The sequence below is a fragment of the Aquarana catesbeiana genome, linkage group LG05 (assembly GCF_042186555.1).
Source record: "Aquarana catesbeiana isolate 2022-GZ linkage group LG05, ASM4218655v1, whole genome shotgun sequence".
In the NCBI taxonomy this organism is placed as follows: domain Eukaryota; kingdom Metazoa; phylum Chordata; class Amphibia; order Anura; family Ranidae; genus Aquarana; species Aquarana catesbeiana.
In genome coordinates this window covers 382,453,810-382,465,997 of record NC_133328.1, presented here as the reverse complement: position 1 = coordinate 382,465,997, position 12,188 = coordinate 382,453,810, and positions in this window count along the sequence as shown.

The window sequence follows — 12,188 nt, the reverse complement described above, 5'->3', positions numbered from 1 at the left end:
CAGATACCTGCTAGCACCTGCGTTTTGCCCCTCCGCCCGGCCCAGCCCAGCCCACCCAAGTGCAGTATCAATCGATCACTGTCACTTACAAAACACTAAACACATAACTGCAGCGTTCGCAGAGTCAGGCCTGATCCCTGCGATCGCTAACAGTTTTTTTGGTAGCGATTTGGTGAACTGGTAAGCACCAGCGGCCTAGTACACCCCGGTCGTAGTCAAACCAACACTGCAGTAACACTTGGTGACGTGGCGAGTCCCATAAGTGCAGTTCAAGCTGGTGAGGTGGCAAGCACAAGTAGTGTCCCGCTGCCACCAAGAAGACAAACACAGGCCCGTCGTGCCCATAATGCCCTTCCTGCTGCATTCGCCAATCCTAATAATTGGGAACCCACCACTTCTGCAGCGCCCGTACTTCCCCCATTCACATCCCCAACCAAATGCAGTCGGCTGCATGAGAGGCATTTTCTTTATGTCCTCCCAAGTACCCCTACCCAACGAACCCCCCCAAAAAAGATGTCGTGTCTGCAGCAAGCGCGGATATAGGTGTGACACCCGCTATTATTGTCCCTCCTGTCCTGACAATCCTGGTCTTTGCATTGGTGAATGTTTTGAATGCTACCATTCACTAGTTGAGTATTAGCGTAGGGTACAGCATTGCACAGACTAGGCACACTTTCACAGGGTCTCCCAAGATGCCTTCCCATTTTGAGAGACCTGAACCTGGAACCGGTTACAGTTATAAAAGTTAGTTACAAAAAAAAGTGTAAAAAAAATAAAATATATATAAAATAAAAAAAAAAAATAGTTGTCGTTTTATTGTTCTCTCTCTCTCTATTCTCTCTCTATTGTTCTGCTCTTTTTTACTGTATTCCATTCTGCAATGTTTTATTGTTATTATGTTTTATCATGTTTGCTTTTCAGGTATGCAATTTTTTATACTTTACCATTTACTGTGTTTTATTGTTAACCATTTTTTTGTCTTCAGGTACGCCATTCACGACTTTGAGTGGTTATACCAGAATGATGCCTGCAGGTTTAGGTATCATCTTGGTATCATTCTTTTCAGCCAGCGGTCGGCTTTCATGTAAGAGCAATCCTAGTGGCTAATTAGCCTCTAGACTGCTTTTACAAGCAGTGGGAGGGAATGCCCCCTCAACCGTCTTCTGTGTTTTTCTCTGGCTCTCCTGTCTCAACAGGGAACCTGAGAATGCAGCCGGTGATTCAGCCAGATGACCATAGAGCTGATCAGAGACCAGAGTGGCTCCAAACATCTCTATGGCCTAAGAAACTGGAAGCTACGAGCATTTCATGACTTAGATTTCGCCGGATGTAAACAGCGCCATTGGGAAATTGGGAAAGCATTTTATCACACCGATCTTGGTGTGGTCAGATGCTTTGAGGGCAGAGGAGAAATCTAAGGTCTAATAGACCCCAATTTTTTCAAAAAAAGAGTACCTGTCACTACCTATTGCTATTATAGGGGATATTTACATTCCCTGAGATAACAATAAAAATGATTAAAAAAAAAATGAAAGGAACAGTTTAAAAATAAGATAAAAAAGCAAAAAAATAATAAAGAAAAAAAAAAAAAAAAAAAAGCACCCCTGTCCCCCCCTGCTCTCGCGCTAAGGCGAACGCAAGCGTTGGTTTGGCGTCAAATGTAAACAGCAATTGCACCATGCATGTGAGGTATCACTGCGAAGGTCAGATCGAGGGCAGTAATTTTAGCAGTAGACCTCCTCTGTAAATCTAAAGTGGTAACCTGTAAAGGCTTTTAAAGGCTTTTAAAAATGTATTTAATTTGTTGCCACTGCACGTTTGTGCGCAATTTTAAAGCATGTCATGTTTGGTATCTATGTACTCGGCCTAAGATCATCTTTTTTATTTCATCAAACATTTGGGCAATATAGTGTGTTTTAGTGCATTAAAATTTTAAAAAGTGTGTTTTTTCCCCAAAAAATGCGTTTGAAAAATCGCTGCGCAAATACTGTGTAAAAAAAAAATGAAACACCCACCATTTTAATCTGTAGGGCATTTGCTTTAAAAAAATATATAATGTTTGGGGGTTCAAAGTAATTTTCTTGCAAAAAAAAATAATTTTTTCATGTAAACAAAAAGTGTCAGAAAGGGCTTTGTCTTCAAGTGGTTAGAAGAGTGGGTGATGTGTGACATAAGCTTCTAAATGTTGTGCATAAAATGCCAGGACAGTTCAAAACCCCCCCAAATGACCCCATTTTGGAAAGTAGACACCCCAAGCTATTTGCTGAGAGGCATGTCGAGTCCATGGAATATTTTATATTGTGACACAAGTTGCGGGAAAGAGACAAATTTTTTTTTTTTTTTTTTTGCACAAAGTTGTCACTAAATGATATATTGTTTAAACATGCCATGGAAATATGTGAAATTACACCCCAAAATACATTCTGTTGCTTCTCCTGAGTACAGGGATACCACATGTGTGAGACTTTTTGGGAGCCTAGCCGCGTACGGGACCCTGAAATCCAAGCACCGCCTTCAGGCTTTCTAAGGGCGTAAATTTTTGATTTCACTCTTCACTGCCTACCACAGTTTCGGAGGCAATGGAATGCCCAGGTGGCACAACCTCCCCCCCCCCCCCATGACCCTATTTTGGAAAGTAGACACCCCAAGCTATTTGCTGAGAGGTATAGTGAGTATTTTGCAAACCTCACTTTTTGTCACAAAGTTTTGAAAATTGAAAAAAGAAAAAAAAAATGTTTTTTCTTGTCTTTCTTCATTTTCAAAAACAAATGAGAGCTGCAAAATACTCACCATGCCTCTCAGCAAATAGCTTGGGGTGTCTACTTTCCAAAATGGGGTCATTTGGGGGGGGGGGTTGTGCCACCTGGGCATTCCATGGCCTCCGAAACTGTGATAGGCAGTGAAGAGTGAAATCAAAAATTTACACCCTTAGAATTCCTGAAGGCGGAGATTGGTTTTCGGGGCCCCGTATGCGGCTAGGCTCCCAAAAAGTCCCACACATGTGGTATCCCCATACTCAGGAGAAGCAGCTAAATGTATTTTGGGGTGCAATTCCACATATGCCCATGGCCCGTGTGAGCAATATATCATTTAGTGACAACTTTGTGCAAAAAAAAAAAAAAAAATGTGTCACTTTCCTGCAACTTGTGCCAAATATAAAATATTCCATGGACTCAACATGCCTCTCAGCAAATAGCTTGGGGTGTCTACTTTCCAAAATGGGGTCATTTGGGGGGGTGGGGGTTGTGCCATCTGGGCATTTTATGGCCTTCAAACCTGTGATAGGTAGTGAGGAGTGAAATAAAAAATTTACGCCCTTAGAAATCCTGAAGGCGGTGATTGGTTTTCAGGGCCCCGTACGCGGATAGGCTCCCAAAAAGTCCCACACATGTGGTATCCCATACTCAGGAGAAGCAGCTGAATGTATTTTGGGGTGCAATTCCACATATGCCCATGGCCTGTGTGAGCAATATATCATTTAGTGACAACTTTTTGTAATTTTTTTTTTTGTCATTATTCAATCACTTGGGACAAAAAAAATTAATATTCAATGGGCTCAACATGCCTCTCAGCAATTTCCTTGGGGTGTCTACTTTCCAAAATGGGGTCATTTGGGGGGTTTTGTACTGCCCTGCCATTTTAGCACCTCAAGAAATGACATAGGCAGTCATAAACTAAAAGCTGTGTAAATTCCAGAAAATGTACCCTAGCTTGTAGACGCTATAACTTTTGCGCAAACCAATAAATATACACTTATTGACATTTTTTTTACCAAAGACATGTGGCCGAATACATTTTGGCCTAAATGTATGACTAAAATTGAGTTTATTGGATTTTTTTTATAACAAAAATTAGAAAATATCATTTTTTTTCACAATTTCCGGTCTTTTTCTGTTTATAGCGCAAAAAATAAAAACGGCAGAGGTGATCAAATACCATCAAAAGAAAGCTCTATTTGTGGGAAGAAAAGGACGCAAATTTCGTTTGGGTACAGCATTGCATGACCGCGCAATTAGCAGTTAAAGCGACCCAGTGCCAAATTGTAAAAAGTGCTCTGGTCAGGAAGGGGGTAAATCCTTCCGGGGCTGAAGTGGTTAAAGTGGTTCTAAAGAGAATTTTTTTTACCTTAATACTTTCCCTGCATTAAGATAAAATTTTTCCAGTATTTGTATTGCCCTCTCACCCCCTAAATATCGAGTCCTCACTCAATCCATCGCTCTGCCTGTCTGCAGCAGCTCTCTCTAGGACAGAGGTTAAACAAGCAAATCCTGTTAGCAGAGCGCACCCGCACAGTGGATTCCTATGATGGCACACAGAAAAGAGAAAGAGCCTAGAGTGCCAGCGGGGGACCTCAGAAGGGGAAGATCAGGGCTGCTCTGTGCAATACCATTATATATACCTGTTAATCATTTTAAAAAAAAGTAAAGGTTTCTGACTCCTTTAGACACTTATACCCCAAATTAGAAAATACAGTGCAGGGGCGTGTCCATGATGGCGCAGGGAGAAGGCACTTGACTGGGGAACTCAGCTGTTTGGACCTATCTATTTGGTCATTTCTAAGTGCTCCTACCACCTACACCTGCCTTTATCTCCTCTCTGCCACGGGGAACCCACACCAGGCTATGACTAGGGGAGAAGCCTTGCATCCTCCTGCCATGCAAGGGATACCACCTGCTCACCAGCACAGTGGGAAACCCAGCAAACGCCATTTGCTATGAGATGGCCACACAGAAGCTTTGGTTCCTGCACTACAGTAATCAGCCAATTTCACAGCAAGCTATCTCAGGCTTATTGTGGTGAAAAGGCAAATGACAACTTACATTGTGACAGTTAAAAATCACACTCATCACGTAGTAAGGGCTTCCCATGGACAGTCTCATAACAACAGGTAGCCTCGGACCAGAATAGGAATACCAGTTGGATGGATACACCTGCAGAATGAAGAGAGCACACCGGGGTGCACCAAACAGACTGCAACATTATTTGTACTGAGAAATACTTGAAAATTTGCAACTCACATGGGAAGAAGAAATGGCACTTTTTGTATGTAATCCATAAGCTGTCGGCTCATGCATCTGGGACGGGGAGCCTCTTTCTATAACATGCTGCCTGGAAAGTCGGGATTTCAGGCTGGATGACAGTTTAGCTGTGAGTTGCTAATTTACAAGTATTTATCAGTACAATTCATGCTGCACTTAGTTTGGTGCCCCCCGGTGTGTTCTCTTGGTCCTGCAGGTGTATACATCCACCCTGTATTCCTATCCTGGTCTGAGGTTCCCTGTTGTTGTGAGACTGTCCATGGGAAGTCCTTATTATGTGATAAGCCTAATTTGAACTGTCCCAATGTAAGTTGCTATTTGTCTTTTCACCACAAAAAATCTGTTAATATACTACACTCAGATTGTACACTGCTGTTCTTCTTAACTGTTTGCCTAGAGATACTTCAGTCTCTTCAGAGGTGCTGCATCTGGCACATTGAGATCAGCGGAAAGTTACCCTGAACGCCCAAATTGGACTCTTTTGCTGTTTTGCATAGACATTTATGTGCACACAACACCATATACACCATTACTATTAAGCTATTTCAGGCTGCCAGACCGCTCTCACCACCTAAATAGACTAAGCAAAAAAGAAAACCGCGCTAGAAAGTTAAAATGAAAAGCAGCAGCATACAGTGCGACAACACAAAAATTCAAAGCAATTTAGGAAAGCTGCGCTGAAGTGGTTAATTAGGTCTATAGAGTGCCATTGAAATGAAACGATATAAGTAAATAAATACAAAGTCCACATATTTACGTTAGACCCTGTAAACACCGATATGCACACACGCCAAACAAAAGTGACCGACCACCGTGGCTGTAAATTCTGCTTACCAGATGGCAAGTATAAAGGGCGGTTGGCTAAAACCCAGCCTAGGCCTTTAACTTGCTGATGTCTGTTAGGAACGGTGATGTCTGCTAGGAACGGTGAATCAGATGCTGCAGACCCCTTCTTCTATCCCGCTAGAATGTCCGTGTTTCACGTGGATACTCGGGAAGAAAGAAGACTGACCACAGTGTGATACCGTCTAAAAGTAGTAGTTCATTACAACAAGTATTGCACTTACATTTGGGAAGAACTAAAATAGCTTAAAAAGATTTCCGGCCGGCACAAACAAGCGGAGCCCATCCTCCTCCTCCGATCACGTGGTGACGTCACTGCGTGCCTTTCCTCCATGGGGACGTCACTGCGTGCCTTTCCTCCAATGGTGACGTCACTGCATACCTTTCCTCCAATTCCTTTTGGAGGAAAGGCATGCAGTGACATCACCACGTGATCGGAGGAGGAGGACGGGCTCCGCTTGTTTGTGCCAGTCGGCAATCTTTTTAAGCTATTTTAGAAAAAAAAATTACTCACGATACTTTAATGTGATGGTCAGTGGGAAGAATGCTCCATTACCCTTGTGGTCACTGGGAAGAATTACCCCCTTACAGATAGCTAAAAAGATCATTGGCGTCACTCAGAACTTATCTGAGAGGCAGACATTACTCATTGCTCAAGGAACCCCTGGCAATCTCTGGAGGAACCCCAGGGTTCCATTAAACCCTGGTTGAGAAACCCTGATCTAGAATCTTGAGCAGAGGACGCTGAAAATAAAAAAATAGGTACAACATTCTGTGATCCTACAGCATTTACTGAATCCCTGCTGACCACCTTGCTCCTACATGTCGATTTTTTGCAGTTTTTTGCAAAAGAGTGGGCCCACTGCATGCCATCAACCAGAGGGCTGTCTGGGGCTCCCCCTCCTTAGCTTCCGAGACCGGACACAATCTTTTGTGTGGTTCATGGAGACTTACTTTATAAGAATACTAAACTTCTCATCTTCCCAGATTATTCCCTGGAGACTCAGCGACATTGGAAGTCATTTAGTGCCATTCCAGCTGAACTGAGGTGCAAGTATAGCATGCTCTTTCCCACTAAACTGAGGGTTCAAGATAGGGAGTCTGTCCAGTTTTTCTGTTTCAATAATTTTTATTGTTTTGGATAACAAGTAAAAAAAGATTTTTTAATGGAGCAGCCAACAATCTTCATCTGCCCCAAGCATGTAACGGGGAAACATACAAATACAAGGCTTGGTAGAAACTGATGAGGACCATAGCACATAGGTAAGGTCTACCGTAGGGCCCACTAACGTACATAAACTTGTGTCTAAGGAGGACATCAACTTATTATAGACTAATAATAGAGCGTTTGAATATCATAAACGAAAAAGGGTTACCATCCAGTTAACCACCTGATGAAGCGTAGATATGTCTGTCGTCTGTCCAGTTTTTCACATATCTGGGGAATGCAGCCTCTTGGCTCGAAACACTGTGCAAGTAAAGCTGTTTGTTTCTACTGTCCTGTCCTTACCAGCTCAAACAAAGGGGCTAGGTTTAGGCCTTCAAATCCAAAATAGTTAAACACAGTTCTGCAACCAGGATAGAGTAACCTGGGCAAGTCTTTGTAATGGGTCCTCTGCAGGCTGCGTTGGGGCCCGTTAAAACCATTGTCCTGTAAGGTGATGAGGATGAGTCAATAGGTGGGGATACAAACAGACTTCTGGGCTATGTAGGGCTCTGCCTAAAATGGCTAAGATGGTTTGGTGATGCTCACAGCAGCTGCTGTAATGGGTCTCTAATTATGTTTTGTTAACAAGTGAATGCAGCTTAGTAATGGATCTGCGACTGTAAGTTGTTAGCAGATGATAACAACTTATTGGTGGGTCTGTAACCCTCTCACCAACTCCCTTTTCGACAGTCCTCCAATGGTGAGTTAACTGCACGGTGAGGGGCCCCCTTATCGTGCGATACAGACATGTTGGCAACAGGTGATGGTGACCATCTCAGCAACTCTAAATAATAATGTCCTGGATCACCACAGTGTCATGAAATAGTCCCCCATCCGCCAATACTGCAGCATACTCACTCCGGTTTGGCCTCCTGGCTCTAATGCACAGCAGCGTCTGTCACGTGCCTGATTGGAGACTGAAATAACGAGGTAGGCCTCTCTTGTATCTCCAGCCCAGGTCCCACTGAAGATGGAACAGAGGGTACTAAAGGGACAGAAGGAACATGAGTGCCAGCAGGTGTTGATAGGAGTGCTTGCAGCAGGTGATACAGTCCCAGGCAGGCTGGCAGAACATCAGGTCAGGAACAGTAACTGTGCACTGAGATCCAGCTGACGTTAAAGGGGATCTTCATATGGGTTGCAGGCTCCATATCCGAGGCATGTCAGAGCTCCCAGGAGACTTGAGACAGGAACTCACTGTGGTGAGCAGAACTGATGCGGATGACAGCCAGGTAGGCACAGAGCCAGGTTGTAGGAACAGAGCCAGGAACAGAAGTGTGGTCACGGGGATAGCCAAGATCAGCAGCAGGCAGGCAGAAAAGTACAGAATCATAAGGCAAAGACCTGGTCAGGAACGGAGCCAGGGTCAGGAACTGCAACAAGGCAGAATCAGGATCCACGTTCAGGACAGAGGCAAGCCGGGTCAACAACAAGGGAACAAGTAGAGTAGCACACTGAAGGTACAGCGAGGGTAGGGAAACGTGCTCACTGAAGATACAGCAAGGGTAGGGGAGTGTGCATACTAAAGACACAGCAAGGGTGTCACATGCCTGACTGTGGAGCCCGAGATGATGAGGAGGACCTCTTGCACAATTCCTGTCCAAGCACCCCTGGTAGTGGAGACAGGGACTGCTAGGGCAGTGGAAGGGTGCAGGTGCCTGGCAGCTGTAGGAGTGAGGTGTAACTTGAAGACACAGAAGCCCTAGTCGGGTCAGGAACAAGGTCAGCAGACATGGATAAGAATCAGGAGCACAGGAACCAAAGCTGAAGACAGTCCAACACTGAAGCCAGGCAGGCTCTCAGTTTAAATAGGCTGCTGGGCGCCAGAATCTATGGATGTGTGTGCATGCTAACATGTACAATGTTAGCATGTGCCAATGCGCATGTGCATTCCAGTCCTTGCTTGTCTTGGTCGGTGACTCTGTACATGTGCATTAGAATTAGCACTTGCTGAACGGGCATTAGCAGCTGCTGAATGAGAATGAGCACTTACTGCACGGGAATGAGCACCTGCTGCATGAGTTCTCTGACAAAGGGTAAGGTAGCATTTGCACTGAAGATACAGTGATGATAGGGGAACATGTGCACTGAAAACACAGCAAGGGTAGGGGAAAGTGCACACTAAAGACACAGGGGTGGTAGGGAAGCATGCGCACTGAGGGCAACATGAAGGTAGGGCAGTGTGCACACTGAAGATGAAGTGAGGGTAGGGGAGTGTGTGCACTAAAGACAAAGTGAGGGTAGGGGAGCATGCACACTGAAGACAAAGTGAGGGTAGGGGAGCATGCACACTGAAGACAAAGTGAGGGTAGGGGAGCATGCACACTGAAGACAAAATGAGGGTAGGGAAGCATGCACACTGAAGATAAGGTGAGGGTAGGGGAGCATACACACTACTTAGTGAGGGTAGGGAAAAATGTGCACTAAAGATGAAGTGATGGTAGGGAGCATGCGCACTAAAAGCCCTTTCACACTGCCAGCACCCGGGTGTCAGTGGTAAAACGCTGCTGGTTTTAGTGGCGCTTTACCGCTGTTTTTGCAGCGCTTTTTGGGCACTAGCGGAGTGCTTTTAACCCCGGCTAACAGTCGAATAAAGGGTTAAAAGCGCCCGCAAAGTACCGCAGCCAAGGCGTTTTGCAGGCACTTCAGCAGTGCTGCCTATTGATTTCAACGCCAGGGGTGCTTTGGGAGCGATGTATACACCGCTCCTAAAGCACCTCAAAGAAGCTCCTTGCAAGACTTTTTTTGACGTCCTGCCAGTGCAGCACTCGGGCTTTCACACTGGTATTGCAGATGAGGCTTTTTTCAGGCGCTTTACAAGTGCTATTTTTAGCCTGAAAAGATGCCTCCAGTGCGAAAGGGGTCTAAAGATAAAGTGAGGGTAGAGGAGAGTGCATATTAAAGACAAAATGAGGGTAGGGGAGCATAACCACTGAAGACAAAGTGAGGGCAGGGGAGTGTACAAACTGAAGACAAAGTGAGGGTAGGGGAGCATGCACACTACATAGTGAGGGTAGGGAAACATGTGAACTAAAGGCAAAGTGAGGGTAGGGGAGTGTGCATATTGAAGACAAAATGAGGGTAGGGGAGCATACACACTGAAGACTAAGTGAGGGTAGGGGGGTGTATGCACTAAAGACAAAGCAAGGGTAGGGGAGTGTTCCCCCCCCGAAGACAAAGTAAGGGTAGGGGAGTGTATGCACTGAAGACAAAGTGAGGGTTTGGGAGTGTGCACACTGAAGGCCAAAGTGATGGAGGGGGAGTGTGCGCACTTAAGAAAAAAACAGTATAGGGGAGCGTGTGCACTTAAGACACAGTGAACGAAGGTAGGGGAGTGTGCACACTGAAGACATAGCAAGGGTAGGGGACTGTGCGCACTGAAACATAGGAAAGATGGGGAGCACAAGCACCGAAGACATAGGAAACTAATATGCATGGACAGCACATGTTCCTTTTGCTGTCATTCAACTTGCTAGGAGGAGGGAGTACGGGAGTGGCCTGCTGCTCCAGGCATGGGGAATATCTGCTTCTGTGTACACAGGTCAGAAGTGGGCATGCAAGGGTGGCTCCATGGGACCCTGTATAGGGACAGAGCCACTCACAAACAGGCTGTGAGGAAATACACAAAGAAAACATAGTAGGTACTGAGGTCTGAAGCACTAGATGCTTTTTTAAGCATAACACTAATAATAACACTTTAAGGAAACCCTGTCGCAAGACCATCAGTTTCAACAACAATCTTACCAAAATATTATATATGCATTTAACATATTTAATGCATATTATTTACAGTGGGGACGGAAAGTATTCAGACCCCCTTACATTTTTCACTCTTTGTTATATTGCAGCCGTTTGCTAAAATCATTTAAGTTCTTTTTTTTTCCTCATTAATGTACACACAGCACCCCATATTGACAGAAAAACAAAAAAATACATTTTTGCAGATTTATTAAAAAAGAAAAACTGAAATATCACATGGTCCTAAGTATTCAGACCCTTTGCTGTGACACTAATATATTTAACTCAGGTGCTGTCCATTTCTTCTGATCATCCTTGAGATGGTTCTACACCTTCATTTGAGTCCAGCTGTGTTTGATTATACTGATTGGACTTGATTAGGAAACCTGTCTATATAAGACCTTACAGCTCACAGTGCATGTCAGAGCAAATGAGAATCATGAGGTCAAAGGAACTGCCTGAAGAGCTCAGAGACAGAATTGTGGCAAGGCACAGATCTGGCCGAGGTTACAAAAAAAATTTCTGCTGCACTTAAGGTTCCTAAGAGCACAGTGGCCTCCATAATCCTTAAATAGAAGACGTTTGGGACGACCAGAACCCTTCCTAGAGCTGGCCATCCGGCCAAACTGAGCTATCGGGGGAAAAGAGCCTTGGTGAGAGAAGTAAAGAAGAACCCAAAGATCACTGTGGCTGAGCTCCAGAGATGCAGTCGGGAGATGGGAGAAAGTTGTAGAAAGTCAACTATCACTGCAGCCCTCCACCAGTTGGGGCTTTATGGCAGAGTGCCCCGACGGAAGCCTCTCCTCAGTGCAAGACACATGAAAGCCCGCATGGAGTTTGCTAAAAAACACCTGAAGGACTCCAAGATGGTGAGAAATAAGATTCTATTGTCTGATGAGACCAAGATAGAACTTTTTGGCCTTAATTCTAAGCGATATGTAAGGAGAAAACCAGGCACTGCTCATCACCTGTCCAATACAGTCCCAACAGTGAAGCATGGTGGTGGCAGCATCATGCTGTGGGGGTGTTTTTCAGCTGCAGGGACAGGACGATCGAGGGAAAGATGAATGCGGCCACGTACAGGGATATCCTGGATGAAAACCTTCTCCAGAGTGCTCAGGACCTCAGACTGGGCCGAAGGTTTACCTTCCAACAAGACAATGACCCTAAGCACACAGCTAAAATAACGAAGTGTTGGCTTAACAACAACTCCGGCCCCTTTCAGGATGCAGGGCGCATGAATTACAGTGGCGGGGGTGTTTTTTGGAAGCACCAGTTAGAGCCAGAGGCTCTAATAGGCTTCAAAATAGGGTGGACTCCGGGCGCAGAGCATTGCACTCAGAGCCCACCCAGGTGTGTTA